Genomic DNA, 20,245 nt, shown 5'->3' on the forward strand with positions numbered 1-20,245 from the left:
ATAAAATATTAAGTATTATCATGAACGAGTTCAAAATAATCTGGTCAAATTAGTTAGCTAAAATATAATGTTTTAAATAATTTTTTATGAATGCTCTTTAGAGAGTTATAATTTTACATTAGATTTATTTACGAATGTGTAGAACATATGTTTCAAAACTATTAAAGCAATAAAATATACTAAAACATATGAAAAATTCACGTTCCAATCCATATTAATCTTGTTCAAGTTCACAGATTTTGTTTGCGCTATAAAATTGGGGTCAAAATCTACTATCGCAGAAAAACAACGCGAATCATTTGTGAGAATGTTTTGTCGGTTGCAACATTTTAGGTAGAGAATAAAATAATATCAAAATTAAACATTAATGATTAAACTTAAATTATAAATTGATTTCGGAAAAGAAATAAATATAGTACTATGAAACTGTACTATTTTGAAATCAATTGTGAACTATCTATAATCCAGATAAATTCTGAAATATTTTGATAAGATAATGCTAGTACAATGAAACTATGAAATCAATATATAAATTAAACCATTTTTTTTCATTATGCAATTACGAAATGGATATTTTAATCTTACATAAAAAGTATATCAGCAGATAAAATAGATAGGAAAATATTGTTTTAAATATGTTCTACCAAATTTTGTGAAATCAACGTAAATAGTTATTAAAAATTTGAAAATAGTCCCAATTATGATTGGAGTAATTAAAAGATATACATATTCATTTTTATGATAGAAACAGGTTGGCTTTCACAATATTTAATTTCAAACTCGAAATAATTAACAAAAAATGAGGAATGATAAGCAAAATACTCATTGGCTATATGAATAAATGGATTAAACTATTAGCTATATGAATAAATGGATTAAACTATTACTATTGTTATGATTATATTTGGCAATAGGTAAAATAAAAAAAAACAGAAAATGTAAAAAGTTCATAAATGACTTGTATTGTTACGTACACCAGAAATTATCAGCCAACATATTCATGTCGAATAAAATATTTTGTTTAATTTTTTTTTTAAATTTGGCACAAACATGATTTTTCATTTTGTAATTTTTATACTCATTATACAGTTATATAAAATAGTGTATTCGCAAACAATTGCGTTCAATTTTTGTATTTTAATTTTCATTTTTTTATTTAACTTTATTCTGCAATCTAAATAATTTAGAACTTTAAGCAGAGACTGCTTGCTTAGTATAACTAATGATGATAAAAACTATTAAACTATAATAATATTAGATTTGTGCACTTAGAATCATGCAGAATATTACATTGTCTTTTATATTAGAGTCTAAGAATTTTGCAAACGTTTGCTTAGGCGGTTCTATAAAAGATATGAATCGTCGACTTTCGCAATATATTTTGCATATGAAATTCTAGAAATGTCGACCTTAGCAGAATCATAATACATATACGAAGCTCTTGTGTCGTGTTAATCTAATAAGCGCCGCAAAGAGCATATTTCGAAGGCAATGGCTTCAGTCGAGCAATAAATCCACACTCAGCTTTCTAAGGCAAAAATAAAATTTATACTGAATGGTCGTAATTTGATGCCGAATGAAATGATATGAGAGTATGTATTAGCAAATAATATATTGCTTGTAAAATATTTTCGAATTCATTTATAATAACAAACGAATGCCGTTAGAATTAGAATTAGAATTGTTTTAATTGTAAGTTATCAAAATTCAGCAATAAATTGGTTTATGAACAACTAACATTTTGCATTTCGTTGCAATTGATATTTACTAAATAGTTGCAGTTGTTTGACTTTTTTTATTTTAACAGAAATCAAACCTATTTGTATAATTTGAAGAGGTCTTCTACAGTGACAAGATTTCACGATTTGTCTGGTACTAGTCTTAGTGCTTCGTTCTGTATAGTCTGTTTAGTAGTTCAAACGACTTCCCTCTATCATTCCTTAATATTTAATGTTTGTCTCGATTTAGAGATCTCAGATATAGGAATGAGAAATTTATAGTTATCATATTTTATCTTATTATTATTATCACAATTATTTTTTTCGTTTGTAGAAAGTTACATATCAGGGAGCGTTTACTATGTTTAAAAATCCAATGTTAAATATTTTGAATTACATTTAAAGATAAAACAATTCCATAGTTCAATACTAAACGTTTCTTAACTGTTTGAGATTTTAACAACTATGTATATATTACAACATATTAAAAATAATATGATTTCAACCACACTAATTATGTAATATTCATTGCCTTATCAGCATATTGCTCTTCATTTTATAGGTAAAATATTGGAATATCAAACGTTAACTCTTTGGGGACGGCTGTCCACCTGAGTGGACTAACATACTCTGTGAGGCACAGGCTATTTTATAAACAATGACTCAGTTTGCATCGAAAAGTTGAATACATTACATATAGCAGTGATAAACAGTGTTGTATTTTAAAAATAATTTTAAGTTATTTTAGTAGTATTTTTAGCCTTTTTCTTTGCTATATAGTCTTTTTTTTAATATTCAAAACGACCGAGCGCTTTTAAATATGGCAAAACGACTGGTAAATTTTGTGCATTAAGCAGTAGTGAAGATGAGTTTCAAATAGACGTTCATACAGACAAAATTTACGAAATTACTAATCGCACTGAAGATAGTGATGAATGTGATGATGATATTATACAACCAACAAAAAGAAGAAGTTAGACAAATTAAATGAAGCCGATCCTCCTTCAATAATCAAGGGTGCGATACATCAACAAACACCCTGACTACAAATACCAAGCAATATAAGACATCCAATAGATTATTTCACTTTAAATTTTACAACTGAATTATTAGACAATATCAAAGGAAAAACAAACCATTACGGCAGCAAAAAAAAAGATTAAATATACTGACTAATCAGTGGTATATTCTAAATGCGAGATGAAGAAAAAGGGATTGTATTGTCTGTTCTGACAGAAAAGCACCAGGAGGAAGGCGGCGAATATCATTTTATTGTATAACATATCAAGATCAACCAGCTATGCATTTTGGAAATTGTTTTGAACGTCACCATTTCCTATAAAATGATCAAAAATAAATTAATATTATAAATGTATGTCCTTCAATGATCACAAATTTTTACCAAACAAATTGCATAACATACACAATGAAATCAAGTTTACAGCCGGTACAGTAGATTGTTTTGAAATCGATGCCGTCCCGTAAGGGTTAATAAAAATCAACTAAAAGTATGTAAAAGACAAGGAATCAAGATAGTGAATAAATTGAAAACAGATAAACAATATTTAAATTAAATTGAATCAATATGAATCGAAAAATACAGAACGTACGTTTTCAACTATTCTTATGACCGAATATTTAAATTTCAAATGTCCAATTATCTTCATCAGATAAATCAGTGTTCAAATTCAAATACAAACTATAAACAAATTATTTCATTTTTTTTATTCCTGTTACTTAGCCTAATCTGTGTCTTATTTAATTTATTTAATTAAAAGCATAAACCGAGCCAACTTAACTAATTTAATCAACTAGAAGCATATAATTAAAATTATGATTTCTTTTTAACTTGTCATGCTTTTATCTCAATGTTTAGTCTGTACCAATAAAGCTAATTATATTAAGAAAGTCGTTGTCCCAAATATGTCATAGAAACATTAAGATATTCTATCAAAGTTTCTAATTATAAATATTTTCTAGAGTTTTTTAGTGTAATTTAAAGATATCATGAGAGAGTAGATTTGAAAAGACTGTTAACGAGAGTTTTAGTAAAGAAGATCATCTTGATTTTATTAGAAAATTAATAAAAAAAATATTATTCTCAATTCAGGATACGCAATTATGAGAAGACATTCCACTGAATGGAGCCTAGTTTTTATTGATATAATGCCCGATTTTTAAATCAAAGGTTAAAAAAATCATTCAGCAGAAACCTAATAATACCTAAAACACATGGTACCTTTCATAAGCATTTAATTTATTTAGTAAATTAACAACCAAATCATTAACAAACATTATTTTCAATTAACCATATCAAAATTTCACTGATTTTGAAAACTTAACAACATTTAATTGTATGGGAGTAACTACTAAATACCACCTGGTAGACTAGTGTGATTTGACATTTCCATTCAATATTTCTAACGATTTGTTAAAAATAGTTTGAGGCAGAATTTAGCCTCCAGATTTCTGTAATATTCCTCAAAATGGCATCATATTCAAAACAACATAATCAATGAGGAAATCTAATAGGTTACGAAGTGTTGGACAGTTTCAAGGTTCAAATCAACTGATAGGAAATTTCTGAATAAAAATTGCTATTGAAATGTTACAGATGATTTATGGTTTCATTGTCGTGATATTCACTCTGGTGATATCCAGCTCCGCTAGAAAATATAGATTAAAAATACATTCCAATGTGCATAAAACTTTTTTCAAGATTCATCAAAATCGTCAAAACATTACTCCTTATCGTGTTTCATCAAATGAATTTTAAATTATTGAAATCGGTGCAGCTTTTGGTCAAACGATTCAGAATGACATGAAACATCAGGAAACATAAAATTAGCAAGTCGGATTTTTTTTTATCAAAAACAAGCTCGTCTATCAGAAAGTTAAATATTATAATTATTTATCCTAATTATACAACGAGTATAATATTAATTATTTCAATCTATTTCGTTCAAAAAACGTTCAAGTTACGCAATCCCACATCAAGATAAACTTGATTAAAAATTTAATTCAATCAGGTCAATGTACAGATTTTTGATGACATTGATTTTAACAGCAATGTTAAAATAATGATTAGGCAAATATTTTAAAAATATTTGACATATTTTTATTGTGTTTTGACAATCATGTGTAATGCAATAAAATAATAAACGTACATTCTAAAGAATTAATTAAATTTCTTTTCACAAATTTTATATAAAATTATCTGTAGAAATTTTAATGCTGGTGACTTTTTTTATTGAGTGCTGCAATTCCTGAGAAGGGCTTTTTGCACTTGGAGACTTATTGCAATTTAAGTGAAAACCGATGTCACTACTGCTTGACATCAAGCTGTCCAAACTCCAAAGTTCTTATTCTTTTCTCAAGGTTCTTATAAACAAGTCACGGGCAACCCCGATCAAAAATGATTGTGGAATTATAAAATTTTACATGTCCCCATAATCATTATTAAAATTTTATTTTTTAGAATATAGCTTTCAAGTAACATCTATACAACAAAATATTTTCTTCTGCATACAAAGTAAATTTCAAAAATATAAAAAACTTGCAAACCTTTATACCAATGATAAAAAACCGGAATTTGCCACGAGTTTCTTGCGTGTTGTTACATAAATTACAACATGAATAACAAATATAAATCAGCTCATATAGAAATTTTCTCTTGCATTAAATCTGGGAAATAATATTTTATACTTATTATGGGAATAAAATCATAATCATCGCATTTGATGATGATGATGATTATTATTAATCAAAATATATAAGAACTAAAATTTTATGAGATCAGTGTTGAAATCGCGATGAGAAACTACAACACTTGCTTAGAAAAAGTGGAATAACTGGTATTGATGTTAATTAATTTATATATATTAAAGTTGTTTCGCTAAAAGATCGTACGCGAATTGTTTCTGGAATTTTTATGACATTGTTATTGAAGCATTGATATTATTTTATTAGATGCTAATAGCAAAATTCAATGATATAATATGAGAATATTTCAAATATTCGTGCAAAATTTAACAATAAGTATAAATTTTGTTTACATTCCTATGCGTTCCGTACCAATGTTTATCAGTTAGAAAGCAGTACGATAGCTTTGAAAAAAGTTTAGAATTTGCAAAATAATTTAAAATAAAGAAAACATTTTTTTCAAATTTTTTTTTTCTAAAAAATAAAGTAAATTTTTGTCAAAACTTTATAGATTCTCAAAAATCTAAATTTTTCAAAGTAAAATGGGAAGTTCCAGCAATTTGCCTGTTTGTAAATTGAATGGTTCCTCAATGTATATATGAACTAAATATTTTCATTATTAACCTTCTTCTGGGACTTACTGGACCCCAAAGCCCCACTTTTAGACACCATTTTTCACAAGGTCGCTTGTTTCCGGTCAGTTTTCAGGTCTTTAATTTATCAACTTTTAAAAATGTCACTGTCGCATTGTAGATAGTTCAAATTTTGTTTTTATTAACTGCCTGTAGGGTAAGTTATAGTAATCGCAAAAAAATCGAAAATGAAAATTTTTAGATATCTTTACGTTTGAAAGGTTTCTAAACATTTTGCCCTGCATTAGAAAAAATGGATGTATGCCTGTGTCTGTGTTCGGATACAAATTTTCGTCGACGATTTCAGAAACACCGATCAACCGATTTGAATTATTCAAAAAACATTCGATTCGTATTGATAAGGAGGCGTGCTGATTAGTTTTTGGCGAATGCAGGTCTAGCCGTTCCGATGATACGGCGCAAAAAGGTATTTCAGTTTTTAAGAGAACGGAGCGTTCGATTTTAATAATTCAAAAAACATTTTACTTGTATTGACAAGATGAACTGATTAAATTTTTTGGGAAGGCAGGTACAGCGGTCATGGACACTCAATAAAAATAAGTTAAAAAATGTCATTTGGCGGTCAAAAATGTTTATTGGACATATGTACATCAAATTATCAAAAATGTGTACACATTTTGTGTAATTTTTTTTTTTGGGTTCCGTACCAAGATTTTTAATTACGATACGGGAAGTTTCTTAAGCCTTAAGACACAAAACGATGAATTCCACTAGTTTTTTTGTATACGAGCTAATAGGCTACTTATGGCGAAAGTTTGAACACCGCTGGGGTCTCCTAGACCTCATATGTGTATACCTCAATACTAATCTGAGGTGTGTACGAGAAGGGTTAACAATTTAATTTCTTGCATACGAAGTGCGAAGTTGTTTTTTTAATTTGTGTATTACTATAAACAGAATTTTCAAAAATATAAATCTATATCCAAATAGAGAATGTTGGGTCAAAAAATAATTGTTATCAAACGAATATCATTCTTATCAAAATTAACTAATAGAATAGAAGACCTTTGCAACATAATTATCTTATATGATGAAGTCACAAGTTGAAATTTGATCAACATTTAGAAAAAATGAATGCCAATCGACTAAAAATTATTATTTTACTGAATGATTTCTTTATGTGGAAGAAAATGATCTCACAGTACTACTAATGGAGATGCCGGATCAGAAAACAACCATTATCAAACAAATATCAATTTTATCAAAATTTACCAATTGAATAGAAGATTCTCAATATCATTATCTTATTTGATCAAATTTCACAATTTGAAATTTGATCAACATTTAGGAAAAATAAATGCCAATCGACTGAAAATTATTATTTTACTGAATGAACTTTAAGTGGAAGGAAAAATTCATAGTATCACTAAAGGAGCTATCGGGTCAAAAAACAATTATTATCAACAGAATATCATTTTTATCAAAATTAATCAATAGAATAAAAAACCTTCCCAACATCATTATTTTATATGATCAAATCACAATTTGAAACTTAATCAAATTTTGAAAAATAAATACCAATCGGCATTCGACATATCTGATATTTTCAGTCAATACAGCTTAGTTATTAAACCAAAATTAATTGAGTAGTAAAAATATACCGCATGAAAGGATATTTCTACATATAAAATATCAATAAGTAGAAGTATCATATTTAAATCTGTTTTATAGATAATACATAGATTTTCAAGTAGATATTTAGAAAATTAGGAAGTTTCTCCATATTAGAAAGTCATATTGAGTAGCAATTAAAAGAATTTTGCTAATAAATTGACATGGCAAAATAGAAAACAAAATAAAATGTATGAAAATATATAGGCAGAGGAAATAATTTGGTTTAATAGTATAAAAAGTCAATAATATATTATCAAAGTAATAATATAAGAATTGCAGATTTTAAATAGTAAATATATGACAACATTATTTAGTGATTTCTTGAGTAATTTGAGGTAGTACCTAAATATATTTTTGTTTGCGTTTAGAAAATTGATTAAAGTGATATAACCACAAACAAATCATATATTGCACACTATAAAAATATGCATAAAACTAGTGGGGTGTATGGCATAGTGCCTAATAAATTGCTGGAACTTCCCGTACCGTAACGAAATGTTCGAGGAATACTGAATGTTTTCAAATAGATTAATATAAATACTGTAACATTGTCTAATATTTATAAGAATTGCATAAAAACTGAATTTCAAAGTTGAAATTATTTGTTTAAAGTATATTAGAACTATAGTCAGAATTAAAAATAAAATCTGAAATATTTTCGATATACAAAAAATTTTTTTGAAAAAGTTGAAACAATTTTTTTCCAAAATCAATTATTTTGTTAAGACAAGCAGAAAGTTCTTTGAATCATTCAAATCGGACGCTTAGTTCTCTCAAAAACTGCCATTTTTTACACATGTAGCTCCGTATCTTCGAAATGGCTGGGCCTGCCTTTGCCAAAACTAATAAACACTTGTCCCAATTATTACTAATTGAATGTTTTTTAGATCATTCAAATCGGATACTCCGTTCTCTCAAAAAGTCGATTTCTATTTTCTGCTCTCTTTGCTTCGTATCTCCGAAACGGTTGAACCTGCCTTTGCCAAAAACTAATCAGCTCTTCTCCCTATCAATAGGAATCGAATGTTTTTTGAATCATTCAAATCGGTTGATCCGTGCGCCCAAAAACGTTACTGGAAATTTGTATTCATGCATACATACACACACACATCCATTTTTTCTGTGGTATGCCAGAACGTTCAGAAACCTTCAAAACGTCGAGAAATGTAAAAATTTTCAATTTCGGTTTTCGGCCCATTACAGTAACTTACCCTACAGGAAGTTAATAATAAACAATATATCAATATTAACCCCTTCCACTCGAGAATTCCGAAATTAATATGTATTTTGTCGCCGGAGCGGCGGCATTCGAGTGGAAAGGGTTAATAAATAATATCAAAAACATATGTATACATATTCAATTATACACACACACACACACACATATATATATATATATATATATATATATATATATATATTAATTTTAATAAAAATAAACACTTACGAATTATTATTTAATAAAAAATTATCCATGGTAAAATCCTGCACAATTTTTTATAATCACTTGTATATATAATGTTAACCAGTATAATAATTTAACCTATGCCAACAATTAATTTAAAATCATCATTTGTCGCTATAATTATGTGTTCACTAAAAGTTCAATAATCAATCGAAAATGTCTGATTGGTTTCCAATAACAACATTCACTGGATCATACTTGCAACAGATTCTAGTTTTATTGAAAATACATCACGAACACAACTCGAATCGGCTCGTTCAGAGTTCAAATTATCATGTATACATGTAATATTTTAAATACTAAATAATTATTAAAGAACTTTGAACCGTGCGAATGCTTTGCCTTTGATAAACTTGTAGCGTTTCTTATTTTTTATGATTTAACTCCATATGAACCTTCAAATCTGACGTTTGCGTCACTCTCCTGTACGAAGACAAGCGATGCGGAATGGGGACACTCGGTTCGTTCCGTAAACGAGCGCGCACTTCAGGGGAATTGAAGCACGGCGCGAAATTCAAATATTGAAATTGATTATTGTAACAGCAATTTTCTATAATAATTGCTATTGGGTGTATCAATGATGCAAATTATACTTGCAAAACTGATAAGAATACTCACATTTGAATATTTGAGTTATTTAGATATACTATTAGCAATTATTGTTTATTGTAATAATTGTTATTGCATATAAAATTATGAACTAGCTGTAAGTGGAATTCTGTCTTAATGCAATTAAGACATCGTGCCTTAAGGCAAATTGCTGGAACTTTCCGTACTGCAATTCAAAATTCGAGTAATTAAATATAATCAATAATGATCAATAAAAGTTGATGAATGATTTCAAACTTTTAATAATGTTTCGAACCATATTAAATCATTCTATCTTAAATCATTTATTTTGAAACATTTTGGAAATTCTGAACTTTTTTTCAAAGCAATCGTACTGGTTTAACTGCATAAATACGAAATATCGAAGCGCGTAAGCGCCGCGTCGCCGTCTAACGCGTAAACATTGGTTACGGAAACCATAGGAATGTAAACAAAATTTATACTTATTATTAAAATCTCTATAAAATATCTGATAATTCGATGTGCATATGTCTAATGATCATTTTTGACCGTCAAATGGCATTTTTTTTTTACTTTTTTTACTAGATCTATATATAGCATTCACGTCCGCGAGCATATTAAGTTTCAAATACAAAGGGATTATATGTATAAATGATAAAAAATACTTCCGTTTAATTATTTTGAACAGGTATAATATTTGTTATCGGAATTTTCGAAAACTAGATAATAAACAAAGAAAATTTAGGACAAAATTATTTAAATGCATCTGTCTGATATTGCTGCTTCAGATTTCATTCAGAATATTTATAAGAATTCGGAAAATTATTTAATAATCAAAGTTATTATATTGGTTTGCAATAACTTGGAGTACAACATTATTTTATGGAAAATTTATTTTAAAAAATCATACAAATTTTTAAATAAATAATTAAATAAAAGTGAGTATTTAATACAAAATTATTTTATGCATCTGTTTGGTAGTGCTGTTTTTTATCTTATTTAGAGTATTCATAAGCATTTCTCGCAAAAATATTTAATATACAACATTATTATATTAGTTTGTAATAACTTGGAATACAATTTTATCACAATTAAAAAAATATAACTTTACTAAAATTATTGATAAATATTTAGTAAAATTTTGAAATACTTATTAATGTTCCATAATATTGTACAGTAATTTCAAAATTTTTTTTATTGCTTGTTGCACTTTCCTTCTAATTATATATAGTTTTCACTGTTTTTGAAAAATATTTTATTGCACTAATTTTACTTAAATTTCATTCATTTATATTTTTAGATTGAGAATACTAAAATTGTAGCATCCATCATCATGGTCTGTAATTCCAAAATGCAATACTACGAGGGGCAAGTAAAAAATAAGGTTCCCAACGCTGTACACTCGCCGCGCGAGATACTAGGACAAATCCTGCAACACCGCTTTCAATGTTGATGCCTCTTACTCCATTTCAACTACCTGGAAGATCTCTGCAAACCTTAGTGCCAGTCTAACAGCCATCCATGATGGAGCCCGCAATCACCGTCACCGCCAGGTGTGAAATCCGTTCAGTAATTAACTTCCCGTAGGGATAGTTATAGTAATCGCAAAAAAATCGAAAATGAAAATTTTTATATATCTTTGCGTTTCAGAGGTTTCTGAACATTTTGGCATACCTTAGAAAAAATGGATGTATGTGTGTGTGTGTGTGTGTGTGGTGTGTATGTATGTATGTATGTGCGTGTGTGTATGTATGTGCGGATACAAATTTTCGTCGACGATTTCGGGAACACGGATCAACCGATTTGAATAATTCAAAAAACATTCGATTCGTATTGATAAGGAGACGTGCTGATTAGTTTTTGGCAAAGACAGGTCTAGCCGTTCCAAAGATACGGGGCAAAAAGTGCCGAAAACGGTAACTCAGTTTTTAAGAGAACGGAGTGTCCAATTTGAATAAGTCAAAAAACGTTTTACTTGTATTGACAAGATGAAGAATTGACCAAATTTTCATAAAGGCAGGTCTAGCGGTTTCGGAGATCTAATGAAAAAAGTAAAAAAAATGCCATTTGGCGGTCAAAAATGATCATTAGACATATGCACATCAAATTATCAGATATTTTATAGAGATTTTAACAATAAGTATGAATTTTGTTTACATTCCTATGGTTCCGTACCAATGTTTACGCGTTAGACGGCGACGCGGCGCTTACGCGCTTGATATTTCGTCTTTATGCAGGTAAAGCAGTACGATTGCTTTGAAAAAAGGTCAGATCTTCCAAAATATGTCAAAATAAAGAAAAATTTTTTTTCAAAAAAAAAGAAAATTTAAATTTTTTTTTTTTTAAAAAAATTTTTTTCAAAAAAAGTAATTTTTTGTCCAATTTATAGTTTCTCAAAAATCTTATTTTTTCGAAGTAAATTTTTTTCAAAAATGTTTAATCGTTTTTAAAAAAAAATAATTTTTGGTACGGGAAGTTTCAGCAATTTGCCTTAAGGCACGATGCCTTAATTGCCTTAAGACAGAATTCCACTTACAGCTAGTTCGATTTTTAAACGCGAAGAAGCTTGCTCCTATTGAAATTCATAGACAGTTGGAAGAAGTTTATGGCAAAGCTTGCATCAGCGTCCAGCACGTCCGCAAATGGTGCAGAGTAGAGATGGGTAACTCACTCCGGAGTTATCACTCCGATACAACTCCTCCCTCGGAGTGAATCCGAGTGGAGTTGTCTCATTTGTCGGATTTGTTCCATATCCACTCCATACATAAAACGTAAATCATCTGTTACTGCACTTTTGCTTGGGAAGCAAGCTGTCGCTTCCTCTCGTCTCAAAGGCAGTTTTATGACCTTTTAGGTATACGTTTTTTTTTTCCACAGAAAATACAAAAGTATTACTTCAAAGATACAGAACAATGAAATTGTGTTCAAGTGTAAGGGGTCATATTTCTAACTACGACAATCTTTGGACGTGAATGACGGCATTCAGGAATATACATACCGAAAAATACACAAAACAAAATACATTTAATTTGGTTTTTCCATAGCCTGAAATAACAATACTTGTGCAAAATATATCAGTGACGTCAATAGTATTTAAGCAGCAAAAAATATATAGTATTAAATTTTTACTTTTACACAATTATATAATTGTGTAAAGGTAATAATATGCTAATCGAACTACCCGATATAATATTAATTCTCGAATGGAAATAGCAGAAGAAAAAATTAGAAAGCAGAAGTATTATTATTTGGTGAAAATATTTTATGATAAATGTTTTGTTTTTATTACAAAGTTTACTACATCATTTTTATATAAAATTATCCCAAAAAATCAATTATTTTATCATCAAAAGAAAATAATTAAATTGAATTTGATTCTCAAGTTTTGCATTTTTACTTTTGTCAACACTGTTAAAATTACGAGTCATTGAGTCGATCATGTGGTCAACCGAAAAATTTTACAACTCGTCATTTATTTGTGAATTTTTTAGAAAAATTATTTTATTGATATTTTTTAATTTTATTTTATTCATAAATTTTCATTTCAAAAAATTCAATGAAGATTTGACAAATCCTTATATGCATAAACAACGCATTATAGAATACATTTGTGTCGAGTATTTCGGTTTCAAAGTTGTCGAAGTCGTGGAGTTGTTAAGCGGATATAAAATACTAAATGAAAAAGTCAAATCCGAGTCAATAAGGCTTCGGATTTAACATAAGCCCATCTCTAGGGCGAACTTCGCCAAGGACGGACGCACAGACGTTTCACGACGAGCAAAGGAGCGGGAGGCTTCTTTGATCCGCCCAGTCGTGGCAAAATTGAGCGCATTCTCCTCGAGGATCAAAAAGTAACGCTTCGGGAGTTGGCTTTACAGGTTCCTGAGGTTTGTGAAAAAACCATCGACAACATTTTGACTGAAAAACTTGGTTATCACAAGGTGTGTGATCGGTGGTTAAATTTCCCCTACAGCCATGATCTTGCTCCCATCGACTTCCACTTGTTCTCGAAATTGAAGCAACACTTGGATGGACAACGCTTCAGTACAGTCCTTAAGCACATTGGGCCTTGCGGCGGAGTTCTTCGAAGCGGGTTTTCAGAAGTGGATAACTTGTTAGAAAAAATGCGTTGAAAGATCATACATATTTAGAAACATATTTTAAAAATAAAAGCTTTCAACCCTGATAAAATATGTTCGAAAAACATTTTTTTACTTGCCTTTCTAGTTAATTCGAATCACGTGCATTGAAACGATAAAAATTGTAATATAAATGAGAATTCCAAAAATATAATATATGAAAACAAAATATGTTCTTGTATATATTTTTTTATTATAACATGGTTATATGTAATGTAATATTTTATATCATAAACAATCTTATGCAATATCGTTCATCATCGCATACTACATTATGATATAAACAATATAAATTCATATTATGTATATATGACAAATCTAAACTAAGAAATTCGTATCACAAAAGTAAATTCTCCTCTTATATAAAATGTAGGTACTAACACATCAATATATAAAATAGATCTAGCATGATTAATGATAAATTATATACTATTTTAATTCATACACTCACAAACATACACATCCATTTGTTCAATTTTACATCAATTATAAAAAATATAAAATATTGGTGGTGTACATACTTATAGTCTAGTAATATATAATGCAGGAATAATATGTTATAACAATTTTGAATATATATTCATTTGACTAACATTATTTGATTGAATGAGTTATTGATAATTTTCATTGTCAATAGTAAATTTGATTTTCAAGACTTCAATAATCTTGGATCTAATTTAAAAAACATCTGCGAAATCCATTTTTTCAGTAGAAAAAATATATTTAAATATCGTAAAGTCGAGCCAAGCTTGAATGAAGCGGATTAATGTTTCCAATAAATGTATTTAAAAGTATTAAGATAACATTATTTTATTACTATATAGATAAAAATAATTTGGTATGCAAAAGCGTTAATTGAAAATTCATGTTCTGTGAATGAAATCATCAATACCATTTACTTACAACTTGTATGATCATGGTGAAAAATAATATAGCTTTTATAAAGTTTTATACAAGATTCTTCTTAGAAAATAAGATTTATTTATAAAAGAAATGTTCATTTTAATTTATTATTAAATGGCATTTTCAATTACATATTAGTATTACGGTTCAAAACATAAAACACATAAACGCTTTCAAACTTTTCTTGTAATGTATAGTTTCATGTTGTATTATATAATTCTAAATAATGGCTTTCAGTTACTTATATACTATGTCATAGGCAAGTTTGTAAACAACATAAAATATCAAAATAATATTCTAATTTAAAACTAAAAAGTGTGATATGTAATGTGGTAATTAAATTCGATTTCAAGAAAAAAATGCATAGCAGAGTTGATATTACAACATACGATTCAGTCTATAGTTTTTGAAACACACAATGTTGCTAAATCCTCATTTCCTTAGAAATTTTGAAAATAATGAAGCAGTACTAGATAAATACTAAAATTGCTAACAGAGATATTATTTGCTCTAAAATTAAAATACTGCACTTATCACAAGTAACCTAACTTAATATTAATGGTTCTCAGTTTCTATAAATTTATCTCCACATTCACAGGCTAAAAATTTACTCACAAATAATGTATTCAGCATATCTAACTTCTATAAAAATCTCATAAACCATTTACATTTTCATAATATAGATATGATAAATATAAGTACAATCTAGCACCACTTACTTCTAGTCATATATCCGTTCCGTATCAATTGAATAGAACCAAATTTTTTACTTATGAGCGATAATAATATGTTTGAAATGTGGAAATAGCATTAGCGAATAGATCTTAACTTCAGCCTCAGTACTAAATAAGCTACCAACCTAAAAATATGAATAGTCCGAATAAAGCAACGGCATCAACCCAAAACACTGCTTGGTCCATAGTCATTTCTTTAAGGAATTTCTTGGGACTTCTAAAGTGGCAATAAGCTTCAGAACACTTCAGTTTCTGTCTGTCGAATCCATATACAGAATACATGGCACCTTCAAATCCGTATCTAACATAACTTACATACGTCAGCCAGCTTAAATAACCGGTATGGCATTAAATTGACAAAGAATCCTGAGAATAAAACAATTGGTATTGTAGTAATTGCCCAAGATAAACGCCTGTCTCTATACTCATAGCTGCTCCAATTAGCAAACCCAAACTTTGGGCAACTAGAGCTGTGAGGATGCAAATGGAGACAAACATGAAGACTCTTTGTGGTTCTAGAGGCTGTGATGTCATGTAATAGACTACTAAGACATAACCGCTTGTGAACACAACCTTTAATAGAAAAATGAATTAATAAGGTCTATTGATAGCAAATTAAAGCAATATGTAAAAATAATTCATTACTATTATTTTTACAATTATGTTGTAAGTATTTTCAAAAACATATAAAGTACATGTTCTTATTAAATTATTAGAATTATTGAAGAAAATACAAATATTTATGCAATGAGTCAATGTTGATCAATATGTAGAATTTGTATTTATGTGGTACCCCGACAGACTAGTTTAATTCGTTCCGTGCACATATAAGTGCAATGACTAACTATAAAACATTCACTTAACAGCCAAAATATTTCTACAATAGGAAAATCATTGTTACAATGATAAAATTTTTCATATTTCCATTTTCTATTAACATTTATCAAGAAAACTCTCCTCGTTCAAAGCTCGTATCTCAAATTTTGTTCGTAAGTCAAGCAACTAATCGCTTTATTGACTCTTATTAGGTTACTTTTAGAATAATTCGTAATAAGTGAAAAAAATACTTACTTGGAATGGTAGATCAGCAATCGTTTTGGCCAAATAAAATGACTTTAAGGAGTACCAATAATTCAAATGTTCCCTTATAAACCGCCATTTCTGTTGGAACTGAAAATATGAATGATTTATTTTTATGGTAAACTTTATTACGATATCACTTCTATTGTATTTATATTGCTCACATTCCGGATGCATTGAATGTAAGAATGTTCAAAGTAAATTACATTTCTTTATTATTTATTAAATTTTTCTTTCTTAAATTAAATTGCAGTTGAATAATTATTATTTATATTATTCAAATTATATATTCAAATTATTTATTGAAAAAATAAGTTCATTGCCCAAAACTACAACTATATTTCAAATTGTTTTCAATACCAAAGTATTTCGAGTAAATAATAAATATTTTGCGCAAGGTTTATATATCATTGGCAGCATTAGTAAAAATTAATCCTCAGCAATATCCTGTTTTGAAACGCCTTTTCATACATAACTATTTAAAAATAAATATATTATATTAAGAATTCCAGCATATTAAATGCCGTGCAGCATATTTACGAGTACATATATCTATTGTCTTGAAATGCAGCATCACAAACAAATTCATAAATACATAAATACATAAATGTAATTATAGTACAAATAACTTTAGGCGTATTATTAAATATTTTCATAAAATGATCCTAATCATTAGTTCATGCTTCCGACAAAAATTAAAAAAAAATCAGTAAAATATAATCAATAAAAGTATAAGAAACTTACAAGTTAAAATTGTTGGCATCATAGCTGTGAACATGGTGAACATAGTTGTGAAAAATACACATCCAGCATTGCTCATCACTTTGGAAGCTTCGTCCCCGATGTCATAATAAATCAATCCTATTAGAATTCCAACTACTACATGCGATACCAGTCGCATTTGCGTCAAGGTTTGATCTCTGAATATCGTCAAGAATGTTCGTTTTAACAAAATCCAAAACTGCTGCCATCCAGATGTCGGAAATCCAGTTCTGGTTGGCATCGTTGTTACGCTTTCATTAGAATCTAATAATGAAGTAGTGCAGTTGGCAGCGTTCAGTTGTTTGGGATTGGTGGTATCGCCATTCATTGGTATATTTACAATAGTGTTATCTTTGTTGGAGGTTTTTTCGTTGGATTTCGGGATTGGCGGTAATTCTTTCTTCATAATGTCGTTTGTTATTGGAGGCGGTCGCGCTGTTTCGCGGTTCCAAACATTACATTTGCCGTGGTTGACCGCCATCACAAGCTTGTGGACACATTCGCCATGCTCGCCACATGCAACTTCCATAACTAAATAAAATAAAACAATATTAATATTATATTCTACGTATCAAAAATAAATTCAATTTAAATCATGTAATCAACATTTAAGCGTACTCACCATAATCCGCTGGATTGTGATAACTCGGACATTCATATCCCAAAGAAGCCAAAAATGGAACCAATCCATTAACTCTCCCTTGGTATATACACTGCCCTTCCGCCAGCATATAGAGATGATCAAACATCTCAAAAAAGTCTTGCAGAAGGCTGATGTATTGTACATACTATTGTTCTACCACCTCTTGCTAAAGACTTAAGCAAGCAGATTAATTGAAAACAAGTAGAAGAATCTAATCCTGATGTAGGTTCATCAAAAAACATAACAGGTGGATTATTAACTAATTCCAGTGCTATGGACAATCTTTTTCGTTGTCCGCCTGATAGATGTAATGTTTTAGTATTGCTACATTCTACTAAGCCCAATGTTTCAATAATTTCATCGACTACAATTCTTTTTGCATTGTGCGGTGTGTCTTTCCCTAATTTTAAATTGGCAGACACCATCATGGCTTCGCGCACTGTAATGTAGGGAAGAAGGCGATCATCTTGCATAATGTAACATGAGAGTTTTCGGAAACGGCGTAGATTACGTTCTTTGCCGTTAATTAGAACTGATCCACTAAGATGAGATGTTCTGAAAAATGAAAAAAGTATGTAAGTACCGATGGATAATAATTAATAGTAAACCGAAATTATAACTTCAATAACAACTGAAATTCTGTTTTTCAGTTCATAGATACACATATCATTTAATAATTTCAGAGTTATTTTCACCATTAAGCATTAAATGAAAAACATTTAAATCATTTATTATCCGGCAAGTAATATAATTTACGATCATAAAAGAAGTGCAGCAGAAAATTAAAATTATATTAGATGTATTTCTGAAATTTAATGACCATCACTGATTCTAAAGAATAAATATTTTCAAATTCCGCAATCATATATATGATAATAACAATCTAACGACATGCGCAGTACAAGAAAAAAGAAACGCAATATGAAATATATTTTATCTAAAAGTCAACGTGATGAAAGATGGAAATTCATAATAGAAAATATCATTCCATCGAGTAATCCTTTGTTGTTTTATGTTATATGAGAATTATATTTGTAAGTTTATCATAACATAAATTAAAATGCATCTGTTTCATGGAATTAAATGTTATAGTTCACGTAAAATATAAAACCACAAATATATGTACGAGTATGTATATTTTATATATACTATTTCACTATATTGTATATAATGTATATATATATATATATATATATATATGCAAAATACATATATACATTATATATATATATATATATATATATATATTTTAAGGAAATAGAAATTCATTGTCAAAAGTAAATTGTTGATATTCAACAAATATTCGCTAAATGTTAATTTACACCAAAACTTCAGGAAATGAAAAAGGTGGTCTTGGAAGCATTTTTCCATACAATTTACAGTTTAGTTGTAGTTGTACATAGTTGTAGATTTAGTTGGAATGTATTTATTGAAAGTAAATGAAATTATATTGTAGATACATGATAAGCCGCCATAATAATATTCATAAATTGGTTGGAGCTGTATCATTGCTGCTAGTTTCGCATTTGAAATGGACATCAATAAGACTTGAAGATAGGTGTGAATAAAATATGTATGTAATCCAATAAAATATTTCCAAGAGGTTTTTCATAATTTCTGCTTTTTCACTTCTATTATTTCAGTTTTAAGTAATACATTGTCAAAAGTTTTGTGCAAAATTATGCTAATGTGAAGATATACGCCTGGCGGCTATGATGTATATATTTTTCTATATGTACTTGTGATGTCATGTGGATTTTTCCATCTACGATGCAAAATGTTTTAAAAGCTTTAAAAATATGTTTCAACCCCGTTGAAACTGTGATAAAACTATAAAAGAGATGGTATACAGCATATGCTAACGACTTATTAGAAAAAATATTTATTATATTCATACTCACTTATAACCAGCTAAATTTCATAAGAGTACTCTTTTCCCGCTCCTGATGGGCCCATATAGCAGTCAATTCTCCCGACCGAAATTTTCCATTGATTCCTTTCAAGATCGTCTTGTATCCACGTTGTCTACCTTCAGATACTGAATAGGAAGTGTCTAAAAATTGGACATCAACCGGTGGCCTCCTGGGTAAATGGGATAATGTCACCATGGGTTTTCGACAACCGTTCGGACTAGTGTTATTTGGAATTTCCGGACCAATGATGGGCTGCGGCGATACTTCCATTGCAGAGATTGTTTTGTGAACCACTAAAACAAAACAAAAATTATATAACATATGTTATAGAAATATAAAACTATTTATT

General features: G+C 28.8%; 2 pseudogenes; both read right to left on the reverse strand.

Moving 5' to 3' along the window:
- The window catches only part of LOC113385904, a 28,941-nt pseudogene that overhangs the window by 3,331 nt on the left and 5,365 nt on the right, over nt 1-20,245 (reverse strand).
- LOC113386555 lies at nt 15,575-16,032 on the reverse strand (annotated as a pseudogene).

The sequence above is a fragment of the Ctenocephalides felis genome, unplaced genomic scaffold, assembly GCF_003426905.1.
Source record: "Ctenocephalides felis isolate EL2017-DRISC unplaced genomic scaffold, ASM342690v1 CF-g0.4_SCAFFOLD_03571, whole genome shotgun sequence".
NCBI classification, from domain to species: Eukaryota; Metazoa; Arthropoda; class Insecta; order Siphonaptera; family Pulicidae; genus Ctenocephalides; species Ctenocephalides felis.